At 39.6% G+C, this 20,704-nt stretch overlaps 2 pseudogenes; both read left to right on the top strand.

The window, feature by feature from the left end:
* LOC149246746 (chloroplast sensor kinase, chloroplastic pseudogene) overlaps positions 1–19,551 on the top strand; it is a 40,312-nt pseudogene extending 20,761 nt beyond the window's left edge.
* Positions 19,552–19,604: 53 nt separating this feature from the next.
* On the top strand, positions 19,605–20,402 carry LOC149246745 (cytoplasmic tRNA 2-thiolation protein 1 pseudogene; annotated as a pseudogene).
* The last annotated feature ends 302 nt before the right edge of the window (positions 20,403–20,704 follow it).

The following is a 20,704-nucleotide window of genomic DNA, read 5'->3' as shown; positions in this document are numbered from 1 at the left end:
TTGTGCCTATTCCTCAGGATCTTTTGATGATACAGAGAAAAAGTATCCTTCATCTCATAAGGAAATACTTGCAGTAAAGAGAGGAATAAAGAGATTTCACTTGTTCTTGAAAAGTGTTAAATTTATTGTCAGAACAGACTTAAAGCATATGAAATAGATGTTGGCAAACAAAATATTGTTAGAACAAGGCAGTACCAGAGTGCTGAGGTGGGCACTATGGCTTGAGGGTTTTGATTTTGATATTGTTTACAAGTCTGGTGTAGAAAATTATCTTGCTGACATGCTTACCAGAGAAGGTGCTCAAGAAATCAAAGAGATCAAGATGTTCAGACCTCTTCACCAGCATGAAGCTTCTACAAGTCAGTCCAGTCATGTCAAGTCTAGCAGAGTCACATATGTCACAGTCTGTAGTAACTGTCATTATGAGTTTTTTCTAGAATGTCTTTCAAAACAGTTCCTAATCTTACCATTATGCCTGAGACAGATCATTTTGCAAAAATGGTTTGACTCTGAAGAGTCTAGATGGTCATATACAAAAGAGTTACCATATAGGATTAGGCCATGGCATGTTTATTATGCATTGTCTAGAGAACCAGATCCTGTTTATTTTGGATGCATTCAAAATACTGACTGGACATGGTTAGACTATTTCTCTATTCATCAGAGAGCTAGGATACATGGTTCGGTTAAGGTCATATTTTATGCAGCAGCTATAGACCCTGCTAACAATTGGTGGAGTCCATGGTTTAAGCTATTTATGTTTAGGTATTTTCCCAGAGCTAAAAATATTTTTGATAGGACTTTTGCTGAGTTTGTCAGAATTCTCCATTGGGAAATGCATGTAGCTGTCCAGAATGATTATGTCATAGAGTTTGAGTTCATCCACCGCCACACAATTGTCATTCCAAATGAAGAAGATGAGTCCTTTAAGCTTTCCGTCAGATTTAGAGGATTGATATCAGTGGACGAGCAAGACAGGCCTCCATTCATGTACACATTTCCATTCTTTTGTTGTACCAGAGATGCCGCACCATATTGGCTAGATGAATCTGTACCATACGAAGTGCTTGCTCCAGATAATGAAGAACTAATTAATGAATTAATAGAACTTGACCAAACCAGACTTGGTCATATTGATCCAGCTGTCCCAGATACTCATGCACATGATTATGATGACAGAGCTAACAATGATTGATTGGAAGGATCACTCAGATGATATCCTTCCATATCCTGCTTTATTTGTACATATATTGTTTTTTGGTTTCCATGGGATTTAGTCCGAATAAAATCTCCACTGTGTAATTACTTTTGTAAAAGAGCCGATGTCCTAGATTCCGGCCATCTTTTCGTTTTTAGATATATCATGATTCGGTCCCCATATGGCCTAGCCTCCAAGGGATGAGATAATAAGTGGTTGTCCCCACTTGCCTGAATCTTTAGAACTGTTCATTACTTTTTGTACAAGGTCCTTTCGTGATAGACATCTTGCATGATGTTCCAACCAAAAGTTAGATTTGTTTGGTTTCAAGTTCCCGGTAAAAGTTTTCACCGGATGACCTGCTAGGATATTATAAATACTAGCATTGTAAGTTCATTTGGGAGAGGAGTTTTTGGAGAGTTTTAGAGAGTCTGAGAAGTTTGAGTCTGAGTGAAGTCTCCCTGCTCTGCATCTGCGAGAAGTTTTCTCGATCTGCTTGCACCACGGAGTTTTAACTCTATAGTCTGTGATGTTAGTTTGAGTCTTTTGAGTCTGTCTGAGACTAAGTCTCCCTGCTCTGCATCTGCGAGAAGTTTTCTCGATCTGCTTGCATCACGGAGTGCTATTCTCATATTTGGATGTCTGTAATTACCTGAGAAGTTAATATAAACTGAGCATGTTTTATTCTGGGTTATATATCTATATATATATATATATATATATATATATATATATATATATATATACACCATTTGTTGACGCGTGGGATTTTGACATACCTGAGATTTGTTATGCAGTGGCCAACAAAAACTCGCTCAACATTTTCCCTTTTGATAGCACCCACGAAGTGTGTGAAGTCTCACCCGAGATGCTAATGGGTGGCTGTCAAAACCAGGGTTCCACAATCTGACAGGACTGTCTATGGTCTATGACACCGAACCCCCACCCAACAAGCACTTCACCATCGACCTAATATTGCGTAGCGCATAGTGCTTAAGCCCCTCAGCTCACCTGACAATGCATTAGTTAAAAGTGACATCGCGTAGGGAGTCATAGGAAATTAAGTTTTCGACTATCAAAGATTATATCGCCACTCATCCAATGATCAATTCCTCTTACAAACAAACAACATTATCTGGCAATACTTAACCGTCTTATAAACATTCAAACCATGCAACACATTTATAAGTATTTGAAACTATAATAAACCCCTTTAACATACAAAGATCCAATATTCATAAACAACATTATACAATTATACATCGATACAAAATATAGGGGGAAATTAATTCATCCATTGTGTTATATTAACATAAATGAAAAAGGCGTTATGCGATGAGTTTTCATTATACCATGAGTGTTACAGATCCATTTGGGCACATCAAATCCCAACATTCAGATCAGTGTTTTAGGGCTCATCAAACCTTAATTGCAGTTGCTTCATGCCCTAAACAAGTCACCCCTTTGAATACCTCCTTCCCAGACAGTTTCATGACTTGAAGACATCCAGAAATAGCCTCTAGAGGGACCAGCGCAGGTAAGCCTTATAAAGGTGCGCTGCAGAGCAGTTGAGTCCATTGCCAGGGTGCTCTGCAAAGCACTTAGGCTTCCTTTCACATGTACTAGGTGAGAATGAGTGAAATTCACATAGGGTTTGGGGAATATTCTTATCTTTTGGAGTCATCTAGAAGGTTCCCTCACTTATCAACTCCTATGAGCTCGAAAATGGATGAGGAAAGAGTTAAGGTGCATCCTATCCTCTCATCTCTTTCTCCATGGAACTAGTTCTAAGTATGGAAGGCCATTCAATGCCATCATTTATGACAAAAGCTTCTTCATATTCCTATAAATTGACCACTCATCTAAGTGGTCAGGGGCTGGATTATGTTGAATTGTAAGGAGATAATGCTGCTATGAGATTTGGCTTTGAAGCAAGTATTATAATGCTACAAGTTTGTCATGCTTTTGATGTGATGTGGATGGGATCCAAGCTGGAGGAATGGCTTTGAATTAGACACCAATGGTTGTATTTCCTTCTTCTATCTAATAAAGTGTTTGAACCTTTTTCCATATGTTTATATTGTTTCATGATGCTTATATGTGTGAATTGTATCTGATTCCTTTCACTTATATTCAATAGATCATGTGCTTTGATCGGTTCTTTATTTTCTGTTGTGTTTACAGGGTACTTCTCAAGCGTATTAAGTATGGGAAGGAGCGACAGGATCGATACAAGGGAGATGAGAGGAAAGAGGAACTACAAGTAGGTCTTCTTATCTTCTCATCTTATCTATTGCTTATAGGAAAAGTATAAAACACTTTAAACTATTGTTCTAGATACAACTACTTATCTAGGGAATTAGTATTTATCCGTAGATACCAAATTCTCCAAAACAAATTGGTGACTCCACTGGGGAAAATCCTCTTTCCTAGTAGCTTATCCACCTCCTAAGACATCCTTGTAGACCTTATTTGTGTTCATAGATTGTAATTCAGCTCTTTACATTGAAAAATTGGTCAAAATTGTGTCAAATTGCCTCTTGAAATGGCTTACTGTCACTAACGCAGGCTTGTGAGGGACACAGTGTGTTGCAGAGCACCCCTGGCTTAGGGACAATGCTCTGAAGTGCACTGTCTCCCACTCTGGGCTGTGCTGATCCTGCGCTGATCCTCCTAGGATAAGTTTCCCACCTTTGGAAAGTGTTTTTGCCAACTTTTCTCCGTTTGTTTGTTTGTTGATTGATCAATGAATTTTATGTCTTAGAAAATAAGTTTCTATCTCCTGGTCTAGCCGAAATTTGATTTGATTGATTAATGTTTCTTAATGTTGTCTTTGTCATTATCGATCAATAGTCAAAGTTAGAATATAGTTGATTAATCTTCATTCGAAAGAGAGTGTCGTAAAGTCTTCTCTTCCTTCGAATTAGAACTACCGTAAAAAATCTTCGTTCTTATGAAAGATTGATTGATTGTATGTGCATATTTCCTTTTGTTCATATTCACATTAAGGAAATTGAAAAGAAATACATGCATGTTGCATTGAAAAATTTTGTGTGTGTTCATAGGAATAGTGTAGGGAAATTGCATTTAGATTGTGCTCTTTGCTCTTTGATCGAAATAAAGCTGATTGCTTTATTCCTAAGTAGCTAGGATTTTCATTGTTAAATTGAATGGAAAGGATGCTTATCATGTTAGTTGCATTCCTAGGAATTTCAGAATACATCATGTGGTGAACTTGAAAGGAAAATTCCTAAGCAAGATCAACTTAAAATTAACATCAATTTACCTAATGGATCATTGTCATTAACGAGAACATTTAATGGTTCTAGGCTGGAGACGTGTTCCAGCGTCGTAAAACAAAGCAACTGTCGCTAACTTGTCTGCAATACATCCCGAGTGTGATACCTCATTCCACGTACGTGAGTATATCGTAGCTCGTCCACATACCTTCGGGTATATAGGGCAGTGTTACAATACGTAAAGTATATGTGAATGCTCTCACTGTGCGGTTTTGCATTAGATAGCACCTATACGGACTGGGCCTCCATGTACCTTCGGGTATATATGGGAGGACAACTCTAGGTTGCTATCCATCCTTAAGTAACCAAGTCGACCACCTTGTACACTGTGATACACCGAACACAACATTTAGGGGGATTTCCTGCCCGTACTTCTTGGTTCGCCAGGAGGTATTCTACAGTTCATAGTTGCTTGGTAAACCTTTTACCTAGTTTACCCCTTTTTGTTTATTCCTTTTTTATAATAAAATTAGTCAAAAATCGTGGAGGAACATCAACCCTTACCCCGTCGTTCACAGAGAACAGCGAGCAATCCACCTTTTCCGCCCGAATCTACACCTATTTGGTCAAAGCAGTCTCACTTAACTGAGTCTAGTACATCAAGAACTCCTAGTTCTTCTTCTGAATTACCTAAATCATCTATTTTGGTAAGTACTGAGACTCTAGTTACTCCAACCATTTCTGGTACATCAGTTTCTGAAGGATAAGTTTCACAATTACCTAAGGACATTAGAACTGATCCTAGTGAAACAGTAACCGAGTTTGTTCAACAACAAGTTGATCCTCAACTTGAAGTTGCTCAACAAGAAATTACTTCTGAACCTGAATCAATTCAACCAGAAGTTAATCCAGAACCTATCCCAGTTCAAACAAAAGTTACATCTGAACCTAAAGTTGTTCAGGAACCTCTTTCTGAAACTGTTGTTCATTTACCCGAACATCTGGACTTCGAATTTGAACATTCAGAAGTTGTTACTTTACCAGAAGACGATCAACCGGTTACCCCTCAGACATCAGTAACTACTGAAACTTCAACTTTATCAACACCAAAAATCTTTTATGGACCAGACGGTGAAGTTCTTCCACCAGGTTTAATTGCTATAGAGGAAGAATTGGAAGAAGATTCTACACCTAGAACCCCATTCCACTTTGGAGCTAGGCTTTATCTTTACCCTCATACTCCTCATTTTACCGCTCCATTTGATCCTGCTTATTTTCAAGTACTCATCGATTCTTTAGGACAACTTTTGGGTCAGTTAACTATGGCTGAACAACCATCAACATCCCAGACTGTATCATCTGATGCAGCTACAGCAGAATCTTCTGTTGCAACCTCTTCGATGTTTTCTACCACACTTGAGTCGCACCTATATGGTGAATCGTCTGTCCCGGTTGGTTACCAATCTTTATCTGGAACCCACTCAGGGGTTGCTTCTACACCATGGTCATCACCCATGTCCTCAACCAGAATTCTACCTGGTTCTTCTCTAACGGGAACTCAACAGTTTGATCCTGCATATCAATATCAAGCTGGGCAATCCAGTCAACAAAGACCTATGTATCCATTAAATACTGGATTGCCACCATATGGAGAGCAATATGCTTATTCACTGTATCCTCCTTATTCCAAAGGACCATCATATGGTAATATCCCACAGTATTCAGGTCAACCTGGAATTAGAGTTTGTCAATGGCAACCAACAATGCTAGTTCAACCAAGGCTTGTGTATCCAACACAATCAATGCAAACTGTGTCAACTATTCCTACTACACCTGTTGTTACCACTGTACCACAGTCACAGGTTCAAACTGTTGTATCTCAACCAGTACAAATTGGTCCTTCTACCTCGCAACCACAAGTTTCGGGTCAAGAAGTTCAAGTTTCTCAGGTTGTTGTACAACAACCACTTGTTTCCAGGGTTAAATAACAACCTCAGGTTAGTATACCCTTATCTGGACTGACCCAAGCTTACACTGGTATAATTTATTCACAACCTGGCCAACCTTTCATTTCTGGGCAACAACAACAATTAAATCAACAACAATTGTACCAACAATAACAACAACAATAGTTGATTCAAACACCATGGCAGCCTCAATTTCAACAACCCCAATTCCAGCAATTCCAACCCCAATCTGGACTTGCCCAACAGGCTCAACCTGGGTTTGGACAATATCAAGCTTACCAAAGTCCTGGTCAACAAGGCTTTGTAGGTTATGGACAACCGCAAATTCAACCTGGTTATCAATAACCACCTTATGCCGGATTTGTTCAACAACAACCTTACCAAGGTTACCAAATGCAGATACCCTATATTGGTATGTAAAGACCTATTGCTCAGGAAATTACATCATATCCTAGGTATGCTCAATTTGACTTGAATCAACAGTTGCCATTTGTAGCAACCTTCGAATTACCAGATTTAAATCGTCTCACTAATGATCCAATCTTATATGCACCTGGTTGATAATTCTGCATAAGTTACCGTTTGACATTCCGAAATTCAATGGAAATCCCAGAGAAGACCATCAAATCATGTCATGACCTTTCATTTGTGGTGTTCATCAAACTCAAATGATGATTCGGTTAGACTCCGTCTTTTCTAAAGAACACTTACCGGTCTGACTGCTAAATGGTACATCAAGTTACCAACAGCTTCTTTCGACAACTTTAGGACTTTAGCCACTACATTTTGACCCACTTCCAGTTACCTATCAGATACGAGACTAGAACGGAACTCCTAACCAACTTTAAACAGACTACTGCTACCCATATATCAGATCATATTCATGAGTGGCGGTGTCGTTGTCGAATGGTTAAGACATATGTTCCCGATTAGCTTTTAGTTGAGTGGTTCATAAAATCCTTGTTGCCATCAATCACTGAGGATGTGGCAAAAGGTGGAATTGTCACAGAAGAGCAAGTAATTTCTCGTGCCCAATACTTGGATTTGATTTACACACAATCCGGCACACTCTACGAAAAATTCCCAATGCACCCCGACCAGCTTTCACTGTTCCTCCTCCTCCACAATCGAGTAAGGACTCTCATGCCGACGATGGTGTGATTGGTTCTTCAAGCACACAAACGGCAGGAAGACCATCTGGTCAAACTCTTGCCATTACCAATCAAACTACCAATGCATCGGAAAATACTCTAGCTTCCGAAATTAATGCCATGTCATCCGAAAAAGGCAAAAATCAAAAGCAACCAGGCGGCAAGAAAAAGGGGAAAAAAAAGAAACAAGATAATTCCCCTCAAGAGAAATCATCTAATTCCTCTACTTTGGCAAGGAAACCTTGTTATCCATGTCTAATCTGTAATGATGAGCATTTTACAAGAGATTGTCCACATCGCTCAAAGGTCTCTAAACTTTTAAAGACTTCAAACACATCTGTAGTGTTGAATGATCTGTTTCCAAACCCGGAGACACATTTGGTTGCGACAGACCATGCTTCCACATCCCAAGTACTCATGTTATCTATCACAAAGCCACAAAACGAAGCTTTGGTGTCAATGAGAAACAAAGATTATGGAAATCCACCATCATCATCGAATAATAAGGCAACTGATCAACCTAATCCTTCGACTTCGACTTCATTTGAAAATATTCCACCTATTGTACCAGAATTGATAGTAAAACCACCAAAGGGAGTTGTGCATAAATCAACATTTAACCCTCGTGCTCGAGCAGCTAAGAACTATAACATAGTGGAAGATCTTGCTCAATCACCTTCTGCTATGTCGACACTCGAGGTGTTACAAAACTGTCCCTCCCAGAAACAGGCTTTACTGTCAGCAATAGGCGGAGTAGATCCTACAGAGTCTAATCTTGTGGTTTTTAACCATGTGGGATATACACCACAGGGCGCAGTTAGCTTTCCTAATTCAAGTAAAAGCTCTCAATAAGAATTTTCACTGAACTATTATTGATGAGGGATCATCTACTTGCATTATGTCAATGAGATGCTGGAAAACATTTGGTTCACCGCCTTTGTCACGATCACCAACCATGTTGAAAGCTTTTGACGGAAGAACATATACTCCTTGTGGGATTTTTAGTAACTTGCAAATCGAACTAGGGGGAAAAACAGTTACTGTTGAAGTTGAGGTAGTTGACGGACCCCTTGATTACAACATTTTACTGGGAAGGCCATGGGTATATGCTATGGCTGTTGTGGTTTCCACGTACTTTTGTACTATTTCATTCCCTCATAAGGGTGGAATCACAATCATCGATCAGCTAGCCTTCTTTGCCAATATTTCATAGGCTACGGTAAGCATTCCGTTGGTACATGAACCCCCGATATCACTTCAAAGTGTTGGAGTAGGTCCCTTTAAAGATCCTTCCCTAATGGGTACTTTTACGCTACCGTCACCATCTGATTTGGCAGAAGTGGAAGGAGTAGAGACTTGCAACATGATCTCCTCTACCTCATCTGATTTAAGGAGGATTACCAACAATTTTGAAGTTGATAGTAATATTGAGGTAATTCCACTAAGGCCCATCGAATTAGCATAGCAATCAATTTTTCGGGCTTATGCGGCAAACCCAAATCTGCATTCACCAATTGTATGGGTAGACCATCCGTTAGAATATGGTACTTCTTTAGATCCTTTCTCATGTATACATTCTACAGATGAAGGAACCATCCAATCAATGATGATAGGAGAAGAACCTTGGGAGGATTATCATCATGGTTCCCATCTTCCAGATGACATCGAAGATTATTCAAATGAACTAAACCACCCTTCAGTTGTTGATTTCCTTTTCGAATTCAGTTTTCATAGACACAGTAGAATTTGAGAGAAACCTGTCAAATATTGAAGAAACAATTTCTATTAATATTTCGACCAAGCCTAATATTGTAGAGAACATTCATGTCAAAAAAATTTGTTCTCTCTCGGAACTCGATAGTTACTGTACTCTTTTTCTTGAATTTAGAGATATCTTTGCATGGTCCTACGAGGATATCCCAGGCATTGACTCTAGTATTGTTGAACACGAAATCAAAATGTACCCTGATGTCAAGCCAATTCGACAGTGGCTTTGACCTGTTCATCCAAAGAAAGTCGCTGCAATTAAAGAAGAAGTTCAAAAAAATTTGTGGGCTGGTTTCATTTACCCTGTACCTCTTACTGATTGGGTTTCCAACCTTGTTCTTATCATGAAGAAACAAGGGACAATTCGAGTGTGCATTGATTATAGGGATGTAAATCAGGCATGTCCAAAGGACAATTATCCTACTCCTTTTATCGACCAAATTATTGACGAATGTGCCAGATGTGAAATATTCTCATTTATGGATGGATTTTCTGGCTACAATCAAATCAATATCTGCCCACAGGACCAATCGAAAACAACTTTTATTTGTCCATGGGGCACATTCGCCTATAGGAAACTCCCATTCGGTTTGAAGAATGCCGGGGCCACATTTCAGAGGGCAATGAATTATGCCTTCCATGACATCAAGCACATTGTTCAAACTTACCTTGACGATTTACCTACTCATTCACGAAAGCAGACTGATCACCCGCAACATTTGAGAGCAATATTTTTACGGTGCCGACAATACAAGATACAACTCAATTCGCAGAAATGTGTGTTTTGTGTTGGTTCTGATTGATTGCTCGAATTTGTAGTGTCTAGAGAGGGGATTCGATTCGATCCATTAAAGGTTCATGCAACTCTGGACTTGCCTCCACCTTCAAATCTTTTACAGTTACAGAGACTCCATGGGAAAGAAAAATTTCTGAGGAGGTTCATTCCTAATTATGTTGAAATGGCTTAAGGTTTTACACGTCTTTTGAAAAAGGAGATACCCTTTCATTTGGATTAGGTTGTGCAAGCTTCCTTTGATGCTCTTAAAGATACCTTGATTAGAGCTTCATTAATGTATTCTCCAAATTACCAAAACGAATATTACCTGTGTCTCGTCGCTGCAGATACAACCATTGGCATGGTTTTAGTCCAGGAAGAAAATGGGATTGAACATCCGATTTATTACTTGAGCCGTAATCTCAACGATACAGAAAGTAAGTACTCTTATGTCAAAAAACTAGCTTTGGCAGCTGCGCAAGCTGTTCAAAGATTTCCCCATTACATCATGCTACAAAAAACAACTATCATTTCGGATTGCAACACTATGACACACATTTTGTCACGTCAATTGCTAGGGGGCCAAATACTCAAAATGGATAGTTATTTTACAGGAATTTGATTTGGAATTCATAAAGTCCAAATCAAAGAGATCTCTAGTTTTCACAAAGTTACTTTACAACCTTCCCTCGACCTCCATTGATTCAACATCTGAACCATCGATTTTGGATGAGTCTCTGTTTCTAATATCATCATCTGACGCATGGTATGGAGATATATTGATCTATCTCCAAACGTAAACTTTCCAGCCTGATACCTCTTGCTCGCAACAACGATGTATTCTTTACCAAGCCAAAGATTATATGATCATTGGCGACACTCTTTACCGTCATGGTATCGATACGGTTTTACGAAGGTGCCTCATGCATGAGGAAGCCGAGAAAGCATTGAATGATTTCCATTCATGTGCCTATGGTGGACACTTATCGGGATATGCTACCGCACAAAGAATTCTCTGTGCTGGTTACTTCTGGCCAACTATATTCAAAGATTGTATTATTACTATCAGAAGTTGTCACGCATGCCAGATATATGACCGAAAAACCATATTACCACCTGCACCATTGCATCCAGTCGTTGTTGTTGGCCCATTCGCCAAATGGGGCATTGACTTTATGACATGTAACCCCACCTCGGCCGGGGGGCATGGGTATATTATAGTCGTCGTTGACTATTTTACCAAATGGGCCAAGGCGATGCCAACATTGAACAACAATGGTGAAACGACTGCTCTTTTCTTTTTTAACCATGTGGTTGCCCAGTTTGGTGTACCACAAGCCATAGTTACAGATCATGGGTCGCATTTTCACAATCACATGATGGCTGAGTTGACTGCTAAGTTAGGACTGTCACATGATAGTTCTACCCCTTATTACCTACAAGCGAATGGACAATTTGAGGCCATAAACGAAGTCCTGAAGCAGATGTTGCAGAGAATGATAGGGGTTCATAAGCGAAACTTGCACTTAATCCTATACTTTTCCTTGTGGGCATATCAAACTTCGGTGAGAATTGAAACTGGATTCACACCCTTTCATTTGGTGTATGGTTTGGAAGCAATCTTACCGATACAATGCGAAATTTCATCGCTCAAACTCGTGATTGACTTGTTACCCGACACTTCTGAAGAAGAAGTGTGTTTCTTGGAATTAATCCATCTGGATGAAACCCATCATGATGCCGCATTGGCTAACGAAGTGCATAAGAAATGTATTAAGGCACAATATGATAGAAATGTCAAGCCTCGTATCTTCTCAGAAGGAGACCTAGTCTTTCTTTACGATTAGGAAGCTGATAAACTTGGAGCAGGGAAATTCGAACCAATGTGGATGGGTCCTTATATTTTCAAGCGTGTTCTGGAAAAAGGTGCCTACAAGTTAGTAGATTATGATGGGATTCCATTGTCGCAGCCTCGAAACGGGTTGTACCTCAAATGTTACTATGCTTGATTAAGTGTAGTAAAACTCACTGTATATATGCTTTCATTGCATGTGTGTGTGTGTATCTTTTAGAGATTTTTATCTGGTTAGTAATCCGCTTTGCATTTTTTGCAGATGTCGAAGTCTTTGGAACCTTTTGTTGGTTACGTCGATGGTGCTAGTCATAGTACGCAAAACTTGTCTTCTGCAGCATGGGTTATTTTCGCTCCAAGTGGCGAGTTAGTGAGTTTCCAAGGGATTTGTATCGGTCGATCGATGAACAACATCACTGAGTATAGTGCGTTGATTGAACTACTCTCTGATGCCATTTCACTTGGAATTCGCCGAATCATCATTAGACTGGACTCGCAACTCGTTGTACTACAACTAACAAACATTTATACTCTCTGAAATCCAACAATTTTTCGTATGTTCTTAGAGTTCGTATTTTGGAAAGACATTTTGAACACATTCAATACCAACATATTTCCAGAAATATTAACACACTAACTGATTCTCTATAAAATTATGTGTTAAATAGACATTTGTGACACATGTAAAAGTAATATTTTCAATTCACATCATCAGTTGAATAGGATTGCATATAACCGTAGAAAACTCTGAAAGTAAAATAGATAGGTGTCTTAAATTTTTTTACAAAATTTGTGTCCAAGACACGTTTGGTCATCTGTCCCAAAAACTCAAAATGAATGCAAAACATCCTAAGTAGATCTAGTGGTGCTCATGGTAACAGGTCACAACCTGTGCTATCATGTGCAAAAGCCTTGCCCAGTGGCTAGGAACACTAATAGTGTGGCGTTGCAGCCTCATAGGTAACTCCTCGATCCGGACATCCAGAATACCAAGGGTTAATCCCTCTGTGTGATCCTGCAATTCTGCTAAGGTCTCGACCAAATCCAAGTCCTGGAGAACTGCTCTCCCGATGTTTCTCCGCACTGGCCCACCTGCAACCTGTTGGTGTCCCACAGGTCGAATAGTACCCACATCTGCATGCATAAGAGTAATTTTAGTTTAGTCTTGGAAATATTAAAAACACAAAAAACATGTAGAAACTTAAAAAAGCAAAAAACACTTTGGTCAAACAACTTACCCATATCACCCCATTATGCTCCAACTGGTATAATCAAATTTGGATCTCCACAGAAATCCATCACTGAATATGGATGCTCCTCGATGACAAGATGTTGTCGTTCGAGCCAACTGAAGAATGTAGTGGAAAAAATGATTGTTGACTGACCCGCATGTCGAGCCATCAATTCAACCCACCTCTGCATACGAGGATCTCTAGGACCAGCTACACCCAGTGATACATGCTGTGGTTGCATCAATGGGATTCTCTCTAAGGTAAAATTGATTAAGATCGAACCATTGCAGAAATTCTTCGTCTTACCACTTTTTACCTTAGTCAGTTGTTCTATCAATGAAGAAAGCACAACCTCACACCAGTTGAAAACTTTTGGCTCTAGACATTCCAGTGCATACTGCATATAAGATTTGTTCGCGAGATGAAGTGTCAGACTGCCAACCAATTTTGTGATTGTGAAGAGGATCGTTCTCAAAGGAAAATCACCTACATCCCTAATGTTTATTTTCCCATCCTTGCTAGGCTGTGTACCTGGCCGACAAAACTATCTAATATAATCTCTCACTGATTCACCTCCACGGGCAAATCCAGAAAGTGAGATGGGGGCACCTCGCCTCGACAGTCTGGTAAGAAAGTAAATATCATCAATGGTAATAGGGACCATCTTGTCCCTAATGTGAAAAGTCTGATCTGTCGGATCCCATGCATGAACAAGGAACTGCAGTAGTTCTATTTGTTGCCTCATTCTGGACAACTTAAAGTATTTGAGTAACCCGCAGTTTTTGAGGGCCTCAACTGTACCTGGATTGTTTAGGGCAACCATGTCTTGTTCTTCATGCTCTCTTTCTCACCATGTAATTGACATTCTAATTCGATGAAAGCCTAAAACAAAATCATAAACTTAGTTAGGATTGTTTCTATGCAAAAAACAGGACAAATTTTGGAGCAAACAGCTAAATCAAACTTGAGAAATTCACCTAGTGCAGCCCATGCACAAAGACAGTGCACTGCATAGCATGCAACCTTCTATCTGGGTGCTCTTTAGTGCAGTTTTCGATGTGAAAGCCTGCGCTGATCCTAGGGCAAAAAATGAAACCCCAGGGACCCCAAAAAACCCTAAAACTTGCATGAAATTACAAAAGAATGACTTGAAAAGAAAGTAGTGAGGTTTTGTTCCTACCTGGTTTGGGTGGCTCGAGAAATGGTTCGCAGAATCTCTCTCAATCAGCTGGTGAAGATTGAGGTAAAAACTAAGCTCAAAGCACAAAACTGAATGGTAAGTTCCAAATGGTAAAAATGTCATGGTAAAAACTTGTTTTATGTTTATTTCATGTTCATTAATCGAGTAAACATTAGTATTTACCTATTTTTGCCTATGAAACAGATATTTTTAATCCATTTGGTGGTGTTTTGAGCAGGTTTTGCAACTGACTTACAAAATTCAACGAGATCAATTGTAAATTGTACCTTTGACCACAGAGCACAATTTTATCTCTTTTTCGAGCTATGTTAAAAATGAAAAAGGAACCCCCTTGGAGTCCTCTTTAAGCTCTTTTCAAACTCTCTAAACATGAAAAGATTTTCAAGCGCTTGTCCTTTGCAGCTTGTTAACGGATTGGAAACGATATCTCTCTTGTATTATTTTATGCTTTTTCAGGCTTGAGAGATTAATTTACGAAAAAGAACTTGTGGAGTTTTCTTTTTGTCCCTTTTCAAACTCTTTAAACATGAAAAGGACCAAGTTATCTTTGTTGTTAAACTCGTTAAAACATCAAATAGCGACAAACTTGTCCATCTAGACAAGACCGAGTTTCACCTTCGCTAGACTCGTTAAAACATGAAATAGCAATAGATTCGCCTGAAGGGTGAAATTATACAACAAGCATATGTTATCCTCCTCAAACTTGATAAAGATAAAGAGGTACTGGTCAGCAATGACTGGGGAAAATGGAAAAAGGGGAAAATCACTTTATGGTAGCAGGTCGCTCTTGAACATGACACTTTCACTCCATCACTGTGACTATCTGGGTTGGGTTATTAGCTTGATGGTTATCACACCGTTGGTCTATCATACCATCCATCATTTTGTTTTGGGTCAATGCTACCAATTCATTTCAGTGTCGCCGACATGTTCAAGAGAAGTCATCCAATCAAAATTCATCCTTTGCAATACCATAAACCTTCATTTTCATGACCGCCATTCCTGAACCTTGTGTCGTCAGTCAAATTCCATCTCAAAAATCAATACACTCATTTCGTGTCGTTGATGTGGGATACATCAAGGCCCTCCTGTGACGAGTCACTTCTTGTCGACATCAGCTCATTATCCAAGAAATTGACTTAGAAACACCCTTTCAGTACCTTGAGGTTTGCATGCATCAATGGTAGGTTTCTCCCTTCCGGCGATAGGCACACATCAATGGCCTTCGACCAAAAGACTTTGTATGGTGTTCGACATCAAATCATCCAATCACACCATGCAGAATGTACTGTAGTACCTTGAGGATCATTACCATTAGCGATGATTTCTCTCGCATCTGTTAACAACTTACACCATTGGCTCGTAATCAAATGGTTTCTTCCCATGTTTGACTTCAGATCACATATTCACATGGTTAGATTCGTACTTGAGCGAACGATTGAATGAGATAGAAGACCCCAGATCTAGTTTCATCCATTCGGGCTACGATTTCAGGAGTACTAAATCATATGTAAAATGGCTTTACATTGATGGTCATTCTGATCATGGGTCTATATCTATAGACGACTGTTTATGTACATGTGATGAAAGCTTATAAGCTGAGCATGGGTATGCTTTCCCTCAATAATTCATGTAAAATCAAATATCATGATATATGTATTGTAATTGATGCATGTCACCTTCCACTTTGATACCTCCTCATCACATCGTAACGCATTTCATTCGACATTGGCATTTTTCCGACTTCATGCTTTAGGGGCAGCTGTTACAGATCCATTTGGGCACATCAAATCCCAACATTCAGATCAGTGTTTTATGGCTCATCAAACCCTAATTTCAGTTGCTTCATGCCCTAAACAAGTCACCCCTTTGAATGCCTCCTTCCCAGACAGTTTCATGACTTGAAGACATCCATAAATAGCCTCTAGAGGGACCAGTGTAGGTAAGCCCTTATAAAGGCGCGTTGCAGAGCAGTTGAGTCCACTACCAGGGTGCTCTACAGAGCACTTAGGCTTCGTTTCACCTACGTTGGGTGAGAATGAGCGAAATTCACATAGGGTTTGGGGAATATTCTTATCTTTTAGAGTCATCTAGAAGGTTCCCTCACTTATCAACTCCTATGAGCTCGAAAATGGATGAGGAATGAGTTAAGGTGCATCCTATCCTCTCATACCTTTCTCCATGGAACTAATTCTAATTATGGAAGGCCATTCAATGCCACCATTTATGACAAAACCTCCTTCATCTTCCTATAAATTGACCACTCATCTAACTGATCAAGGGCTAGATTATGTTGAATTGTAAGGAGATAATGTTGCTATGAGATTTGGATTTGAAGCAAGTATTGTAATGCTACAAGTTTGTCATGCTTTTGATGTGATGTGGATGGGATCCAAGTTGGAGGAATGGCTTTGAATTAGACACCAATGGTTGTAATTCCTTCTTCTATCTAATAAAGTGTTTGAACCTTTTTCCATATGTTTGTATCGTTTCATAATGTTTATATGTGTGAATTGTATCTGATTACTTTCACTTATATTCAATAGATCATGTGCTTTGATCGGTTCTTTGTTTTTTGTTGTGTTTATAGGTTACTTCTCAAGCATATTAAGTACGGGAAGGAGCGACAAGATCGATACAAGGGAGACGAGAGGAAAGCAAAACTACGAGTAGGTCTTCTTATCTTCTCATCTTATCTATTGCTTATAGGAAAAGTCTAAAACACTTTAAATTGTTGTTCTAGATACAACTACTTATCTAGGGAATTAGTATTTATCCGTAGATGCCAAATTCTCCAAAACAATGAGGCTCACCAACCTTTCAAATATATGCCATGTACAAACAAGAACATAGCTTAGAACATAAACCCAGACATACAAATATGCATAAATATTACAATCGGGCTACTCAACCGCCGCAAAAACTGACATACACGCTTACGACTAAGGACATATAGACTCAGACATTACATAACCAAAAACAAGTTCCACACTTCCTCTTTCTCTTCTTCCACTCGTCCAACCCGCATTCTGTCTTCAACGCCTCTTTTTATCCTTTCCTGGAAGTCCTTCGAATCTTCTCGTCCCTTTGCTTGGTCACTCCAACTGTCCTGCAAATCGTTGGGATATTTCATGATCCCATCTCTTAGCTGGCCCATTTGTGATAATATTCCTTCAAAATATCTTCCTTTCGAACTGCTCCACTCCGCCATTCCTTCTTCCCTTGTAAAATATCTCTAACCTCCTACCTACCATGACATCCTTTGTTGACTCCATCTTACTGCAAAATCCTAATTTTTGATATTTCCTTTTATAGCATCCTGTCCTTGGACACCGCTACCTCTTTCTTGCACGATGTAAATCTGTGTCGCGCCATACCTCTTGTGCCATCCTTATGTTGCGCGCCATCCATAACTTCCATGCCCCATAATCCTCCCATGTGGTCTCCCATTCAACAAAATTAAATAACAACAAAAAATTTGGAGTCCAACAGTGCACGATAGGAGCTAATGATGTTTATAGACAGTTGAGCTCCATCATGGCCAAATATGGTGAGGTTGACAAGGGTGGTTCCAACAAAATCATAGTCTTCACTATTATCTCGCACATAATTTCACCCTAATCATTAACATCATAACCAGGGTGGTGCGACGACATACAATAATTCACTTCTGTGGACAAAAATGAACTCCCTAGATCTAGTGGCCTGATCTAGAAACTGTTAGACTCCGTCTCATGTCAGAGATAGATTCTTCTTCAAAACCCTGTTTTGAAGAAGAAATCATTAATGTGTTGTTTAAATTTGTGTAATTTATGCTCCAGCTCTTCAACTGGCAGCGTCTTCAAACTCCTACCTCTGCAAATGCACAAAGAAAACAAAGTATACATCAGACTCTACTGTTGATGAATTTGGTCAGGTTTTATCTTCATATGGTTTCAACTATCATGGCACACAAGCAAGTTTACGCTCGGCTCGACAAGTGGAGGATATACCAGAACATAATGTGCTTGTTGTACCAATGATTAAATATTTATTCTTGGTCGGGTTGCTTGTGGCAGAGCATGCAAGCATTGATCCTGGAAACATTTGGTCACCTGGAAAAGAAGTTGAACAGTCGTCCTCTGCTTTGGGAATGGAGAGAGAGAAAATAGAGCCTTTTCACCAAGACAAACAGATGACATTACCCTCCTCCTTTACCACAGAACAAAAAGCACAGGCAATTAAAATTGCACGCACGTTAGCTGTAGCCTATGTAATGGATCAGAGAGCATTATTACTGCAGCAAACGTCTTGGCAGAAAGGTGTAAGAATGAGCAATCTCATGGAGCAAATTCATGAGTCTCTTTCAAGTATCAGGACTAAGCAAAATACTAATACCACATCTGAAGAGAAGTGAGATACCACATGATCTATTGGAAAATATACTAGTGCAAGGGGAACATATGAAAGGTCTCCTACAGGAATTGCAAGATGCCTTTTACTATACCAAGGCCAATTTAATTCATTTCCGAGAAGAGGATCTGAATAGAATCGAAAGAGTTCGTTCAAATCCTTTCTCAAGGCTAGGACGTGCATTCTCTGACTATGATGACCATGCAAAAAGCACTGCATTCTCTTTGGGGTCGAAAATAAGAGAAGATTTGGAATTTCCCATGCCTCCTCTTGCTCTTGCAGCATTGCAACAATCTAATATCAGGCCTTGCAATGTCTCTAAGCTCTTATCAGAATTGGTGAATGCTGGAGATGCTTTAGCTCACAGCCAGCAGCAAACATTGCAGTTGATAGAAAGCACTCCTTTATTTGCAAGCTGCAATTGAAGAAACTGCATTACGGCAAGCATTAAGTAATTTATTGGACAGTGCATTGCTGCGAGTACAAGCTACAGAAGCTCCAGGAGGCGGAGTGCTTGTGGTGATTGATGACAATGGACCTGACATGAGTTTAATGACTCAAACACATTCTCTGGCTACATTCGGGTCAGAACTCTCTTTGGAAGCTAGAGCTCAAGACAATATTGCATGGAACTTTGTAGCTGGAATAACTATTGCTCGGGAAATTTTGGAACATTATGGTAGTGTCCTTCGTATGTTGTCTCCTTCTTTACCGAATGCATTGTTAGGGGCCTTTTACCCATCACAAGCTATTCTCTGGACGCCAATCAAGAAATGAATGGGCATCTCCAAGTTTGGTTGACATACAGGGGGATGATGTGCATACAGCGGATGAATATAGTGCATCGAGATCAGAAAAGCGCAAATTGTCTTGTTGACAAACATTGGACAGTTAAATTCTGCGACTTTGGTCTTTCCCGGCTAATGACAGAGCTCCCTATAAAGGATTCAACCGCTGCTGGAACTCCTGAGCGGATGGCACCAGAACTTTTGCGCAATGAACAGTTTACAGACAAGTGTGATGTGTTCAGTCTTGGGGTGATAATCTGGAATTATGTACATTTTGTGGAGTTTTTCGTCGCCAGGCTTTAGATAGAGGGGCTGCAATGGTAAGAGCAGATAAAATTGAAACTGGTCACAATGCAGATGATATAGCAGAGACTGTACTATTAAATATTCTTCGTGGAGATATGGCCAGGCTAAGTAGATGCACATTGATAACAACAGGGGAAAATAGATTTATTCCAAGATGCAAAGCCTTTTAAATATACATATGAAAAGGAGATCGTCATGAATGCATATTTCAAGAAGCTTGATTACTTCTCTACCGAATGCATTTATTCACCAAATGCATATCGAGGCTTTGCTTGTGATTTTATTAAATGTTTAGAACAAATCAGACCAAGAGCAATCCGTGACATAATTAGATCAGGTGAGAATTTTCGCGTTTCTTCTTCAGCAAAAATGCCAGAACAAGGTGTATGTGAGCGCTGTGGTTATATTTCCAGCCAGAAATGGTGCAAAGCATGTGTTTTAATAGATGGTTTGAAACGAGGCCTTCCAAAACGTGGAATTAATCGAACTGGGGGACGCCATGCTTTAAAAAATGGATATGCCTGCTACAGATAGAGTAGCGCCCCTCCTCTGCACAGAAAGTCACTTTCAAATGTAAACAGATGATGAGTTCCAGATCATGGGGAACCTGCGGCAGACAGGAGTTTGTTCTGTGATTTTCGCCAAAGATTGTTGGGATTCTTTGGAGATTTTTGTGGGATCGAGGGCGATGTGGCGCTTGGAAGGTGGAGCTATTGAATGCAGCCATGTAAACTGCTCTCGGTTTAGTTGTTACTATAAGCCGAATCGGTGGAATATTAGTTTGAAATCCGTTGTATTGGCAAATGTGACTTGGCAAACCGAACTTAAATCGGGGC

Source organism: Pinus tabuliformis, chromosome 7 (assembly GCF_031772625.1).
Source record: "Pinus tabuliformis cultivar Carrire ecotype Pingquan chromosome 7, CPIR1, whole genome shotgun sequence".
In the NCBI taxonomy this organism is placed as follows: domain Eukaryota; kingdom Viridiplantae; phylum Streptophyta; class Pinopsida; order Pinales; family Pinaceae; genus Pinus; species Pinus tabuliformis.
The sequence above is the reverse complement of the archived record's forward strand: the minus strand, read 5'-3'. Positions and strand labels throughout refer to the sequence as shown.